Raw genomic sequence first — 6,000 nt, 5'->3', positions numbered from 1 at the left:
CGGGATCTTGCTTCCGTCGACGTCACGTGACCGGCACAGAAAGAGGGCCCCTCCTCCTCTGCTTACACCGAGCCTGCTGCAAGGAAGAGGTCGTCCCGCCTCCTGGAATTGTAGACGCTTGTCCGCCCCTTCTGCTTCACGCTTCATTTCGACGAGGCCTGGTGGGAAAAGGTCGGGTGAGAGAAAGTTCTTTCTGCACGAGGAGCGGGACGCCAACAATAGCAGGCGAAGTCACGCCTCATTTCGACGAGGCAGGGTGACATGGTCGGTTGGAATTCTTTTCTGCACGTGGTGCCGGACGCCAACCCTGACAACTGTTAAACAAACAAAGCACTCTGCGTGGCAAGTCTGCACAGACAGCATCAAGGCGTAAGGACTTCCCAAACGTGACGCGAACCTTTGAGCTAAAATAGAACAACAATATCATATGCTGCAGCTAACAGCAATCGTCGCCTTGAGCTACCTTTCTTCTAACACATTTACCAAAAAAACACAATATCGAAGGCGTCCTCGGGCTAAAAGAATAAAGCTGTTAAAGAAGTATTTGCCTGTATAATCATTCCGATAGAACACAGCGTGATTACAAGCTTAGATTACAATTACTAGCCCCTTGCAAGCAAGGCGAGTCGAGAAACTCGCACTCAGAAAAAAAAAGAAAAATTTCTACATGTAGCATCAGCAACATTTCAACATGCGCAAAGCCACACATAGAACAGAAAAAAAAATGAACTGCATGACAGCTGGGGTGACAATATATGGGTCTGCATAAAACCAACAAAATCAGGCTTTGCAAGCCTCAGCAGCTTTAACATACAACACAATTCACTCGCACAGTCGTGCACCCTAGCTAGAGCAATACGGTAAAGAAGCAGCAACCGGTAGAAGCGGCAAGCGGCATTCTGAATATAAGGGAAATGTTTTTCAACCTGCATGCTGCATTGCGGACAAACCGAACAAAAAAGTGGGTAGGCCGTGGTCGACCTTTTCGCATACCCGTGCAAACATGATCGAGTGCAAAAAACACCGAGATGACACAAGACAATATGAGAGCAAGAAATTTCCTGCCGAGCAGCGTCGATTCCTTGCTGTCGTTGCTCCCGCTCCTGAGGCCTCGTGGGAAATGATTACAATCGTGCCAGCGGCACGTTTTTGCCGGCGTTTGAGCACCCCACCAAGCAATAATTATTCTTCGACATGCCTTGAAGGTTTGACCACCGCACGCATGTGAAATGTGTTGCTTATTTTTGCTCCGGAAACGTGAATCGAACAGAGAAACACGAGAAACGACGCAAAAAAAAAATTACGGCGGACGGCTGCCTTCTTTCCCGAGCGCATTTAGCAACGCCGCCACCGGTGGCGTGTTCATAGGCGCGCACTGCCGGTCAGCAGTCGAGATAAGCAAGAAATGTTTAGAGTATTGGTGAGTGAGTGAGTGAGTGAGTGAGTGAGTGAAGAAACTTTGTTATGGATGCCTGCAGAACGGTTAGCCTTCCCCTGTTAGGGAAGCGTCACCGTGACGCGGCCATGACGTCTTCGTGGCATGTGGCGCCTCTACTTCGGCCGCGGCCGCACTACTTCCTTTGGTCGGCCGCACTACTTCCTTTGGTCGGCCGCACTACTTCCTTTGGTCGGCCGCACTACTTCCTTTGGTCGACCGCGCATGCCCCTCTTTTAGGGTGGCAGCCTCCCTCCGGTTTAGCTCGGTCGTTGCCTTTCGAGGGCCGCCGAGATCTGCTCGACGGCCAGGGCTTGGACATCTTGGTCATAGCACCTCGTTGCGGCCTCGAGCCGCGGTGGGATCGTTGCTATCGTTGCAGCTTCGTGCGGATTTTTAGCACAGTCCCAAAGGATGTGAGCTGCAGTGGCTCTTTCCTTTTGGCACACACAACACAGGTCACTTATATAAACACTTGGACACACGTGCCTCATCAGCACCGGGGTGAATAACGACCCCGTTTGAAGTTGTCGATATAGAACCCCTTCCTTACGAGTCAATCCCGGATGAGGTGGCGGCATAGTCCTTCGCTCTAGTCTGTATCACTTCGCAATCTCGTTGTAGGAAGTCATGTTGTCTTTGGTTTCCCACCACCACGACGGGTCGACCGCAGTAGCAGCGGCACGGTTGGTTAGCCCTCGCGCCGCCGCGTTCGCCGTCTCGTTGTGGTTTGCGTTGCCGCGATCCGACACATCACTGCCCATGTGGGCCGGAAACCACTTTATCACTGCACACCGATTTTCACTCGCGAGATCGACCGCACGCAACACACGCGCGGCTTCACTACACACACCCTTGCTCTGGCGTAATTTCGCACTGCCGCCCTAGAATCACAGAGCACAGTCGTGCACTCGGGGTCGGCGATGGCCAGGGCAATGGCCACCTCCTCGGCTTGATGCGCCCCTCGAGTCCGCACACTCGCCGCTGTTCTCGTTGCGCCGGTCGATGCCCCGACGACTGCAGCAGCGTGGTGGAAAAAAAGTAGGGAGGAGATTGATACGTCCGTGCCCGTTACAGGCATAGGTAATGGCACAAGGTAGACAGAGAAGTGTTGAGGAAGAGAAAGAAGATTAAGGAGACGTATACAAAAATGCTAGAACGAAAAGCATGAATGGCATACCTGATTAAACCAAGCAGGATAGGTGACTATTTGTCACCACCCCGCTTCAAAAGTGATAATAATAATAATAATAATAATAATAATAATAATAATAATAATAATAATAATAATAATAATAATAATAATAATAATAATAATTGCTACGCGTATAGGGCCCATGTGTTCGCACTCTATTTATGAGTGCGAATATATGGGCGGCGAGCTTCCCACGACCCTGCCACCAGCCACTTTTGGCCACTCCACCGGCCGCACTGCTTGCTTAACCAGCGCCGCTTCGTCGGGAGTCGGCAACCAAAGTAGCGATTACGTGCAAGTTGACATGGCTGCAACTTTGTTCATGGGCGTCACGTTTGGGGCATCGCACTCGCGGTTCAAGCCCGATACACCGTGCAGCGTCCGAAATTTCGATTATGTCCGTTATACATTGGTGCTAAAGGTGTAGCTGCTGGATCCACAGGCATCGTTCAAGTCCGAAAAATCGGGTGTCAAAAAAAAAAAAAAAGATAATGAGTCATTCCGCTCTATGCAGGTGAATGACCAGCGAAGCTCTTCAGCACACGGCACAGAGGTGACACAGAATTTTGAACAAGGTTATACGAACACATTTATTTATATATATTTGCGTGCACGACTATATATATATATCCTCTGCATTACGAGCGCGATGAGCCCTTACATATTTTGCTTGCTTAGGGGGGTATGGGTATGAGCCATTACTAATGATGATAGTTTCTGTTGGTGCAGAGCACAATGCGCGGACGCATAGCCATAAACAGCTTCACTGTAAAATTGGTTGGCGAATGTATGACATTTTTGCAACCGGAATATATATTTTGAAGCACGTGGAAAACAAACCGATACCGTGTCGGATCCCGTATTTTCGATATTGTTATAGCAGGATGATATTCCATTAAAATAAAGCATGACCAACCAAATTATATATTTGCTTTGTTATCTCAGATACATTGTTATATCCGTGTTTGTCATATCGAGGTTCGACTGTACCATAAAACATGTTTCCATCTATTGGGAACTGAAAGACAGAGCCTCTGAGAGGGTCACTGTGTGGGCCGAAAAGTGTCGGGAGAGCAATATCATTTAGACGTACGTGGTAGGAACTCGGGATTTGCAAGTAAATGTAGAAATATCACTAGTGGACTCATCACTCACGCTAACTTCAAAACTTACCGCTGCCATGGGAGATGCGACTCGAAGATTGCGATCTGGAGGGGCGAATAGCTTTCCTAGGTCAGGCCCAGCGAGCAGCCCGCGCCAGTGGAGCTCTAGACCAAGGGCCCCACCCTGAGGAAGCCTATTTTTTTCCGTTATTATCTCTCTCTTTCAATAAAGATTTCCACACACAGACCAATATCGTCGGTACTATGAACGTTCAGCGGGCATGGCTAAGAACGTCCACTTGGGTGCATTTAATGTCCTGGGTTTCTGAGGAACGGATTTTAGTCGGACATCCGTCGGACGGAGCGTGCAAGCCGTCTGAGTATAGGTAGGTTATAGCGCTTACGCATGCTGTCCTCACCCACGCATGCTGCATAGAGTTGTCGAATCATAGTTGGTAAACAGCGCAGTGCCTTGCTCAGCAAGTGGCAAAAGCAACCATCTAAGCTTCTCATGGCACATAGACGTAACGATAGTGCACTCAATTTGCACTCCCCATAAGCAGGCCAGAGGGGGCCGAACCCTCCTTGCCCCACCCTGCCCTCTTTTGCGCACGCCTGTGTGTTTATGGAAGCTAGTATTAGGTATTTCACTCAGTGCCCTTCACGAATATAGTGCTGGTTATGTGACATTGATTAAACCGCAAACGTGTCTTCTCCTAGACCTTGTTTGTGGAACGTGGTCTTGGAGAAAACAGCTGGGCAATATGCCCTCGTATGCTACCATGAAGGCACCAGGCAGCTGAAGTGGATCATCTCGCTTTGCATTGAACCAGCAGAATTTCAAGGGAACTTAGCGGTTCGATGTTAGTCATGCAACAGGTCTATGTTGGCGTCTGAAGTGGGTGTTTTGAATGGGCATAAGGAGATCGAACACGTTGCGGCGAGAAATTTGTGCAACTGAAAGCAGGCGGTGCTGCTCTTTACCGCCTCCGCCTATGAGCGCCCTCGTGTGGAGCCGAAATGCGTCCACAATAATAAAATTCAAACAGTGCTCTCATGTCTATAAAATGCGTTCGAACTGCCTTGGATGAAGAAGCATTTATACTTTTGTGTTAACTTATAGTGTATGGAAGATTACGCTGCAATGAGTGTGATATATAGTTGTTGGGAAACCGCGGGACGTACTATGTATCACTATTTCGCGTACTGGCAGAGCTAAATGTTTGTGTCAAGAACGCGGTAGTGACTAGAAAATTTTGATAGGCAGCATTTTGAAACTAAAATGAATTCAGAAGACGAAATACGTAGAGATGTTCTATATTAATAATTTGGATCTTTAAAAAAGCTGGTCTTGTTGTGTCTAGAGAACCTATGTTTTGGCACGTAAAGCCTCAGAATTTTTTTTAAAATTACAGCTAGGAAAAGGGCTGATTGTTTCATTTGGGTGGCGGCTTATCGCAAGATGTTATTTCTGCGTTACCTCAGCAATAGTGCAATATTCCGAAGACCGTTTTGACGCCGCTTTTCACAACTTTAGCAGCCAGGGGACCTTGACAACGCTAGCAACAAGCTAGTAATCCTTTAATAAGATGGAGTTTCGGCGAACTCAACCCAGTTTTCTGTAACGGCTATCTGGCCGTTATCGTGGACCGATCCAGAAGGTAATGCAGTCTAAAAATCGGGGCCATTCCCATGGGTATGCGGAATCTAAATATCTGGGTCGATTCTGAGGTAGCGTAGTCTAAAAATGTAGGGCATTTCCGTGGGTATGTGCAGTAAAAAAATGCGGGCTGTTCCCGGGGGCATTTGCCACTGGGTATGAGCCTCATGGGCCACTGGTGATGTATCATTGATTATGTGCTGCTCTTCAATGAACTTGTTTGACGCCAACTTGAGTCCCTGGTTAATATGGGTCGTTCACGTAGGTATGTACCATTGGTTATGCGCTGCTTTTATGCTTTTATATGAACCTCTTTGACGCCCATTTGGGTCACTAGGTACAACAACAACAACAACAACAACAACAACAACAACAACAACAACAACAACAACAACAACAACAACAACAACAACAACAACAACAACAACAACAACAACAACAACAACAACAACAACAACAACAACAACAACAACAACAACAACAACAACAACAACAACAACACGTTCCATTCAGCATCAGTTCATAACACGTTGCAAGCAAAAGCATTAACCGTTCGCTGCAGAACAGTTCCCAAGAATCATTCTTTACCAAACCGTGAATACTTCGC

Source organism: Dermacentor albipictus, chromosome 1, assembly GCF_038994185.2.
Source record: "Dermacentor albipictus isolate Rhodes 1998 colony chromosome 1, USDA_Dalb.pri_finalv2, whole genome shotgun sequence".
Lineage (NCBI taxonomy): Eukaryota > Metazoa > Arthropoda > Arachnida > Ixodida > Ixodidae > Dermacentor > Dermacentor albipictus.
This window is presented reverse-complemented; position numbering follows the sequence as displayed.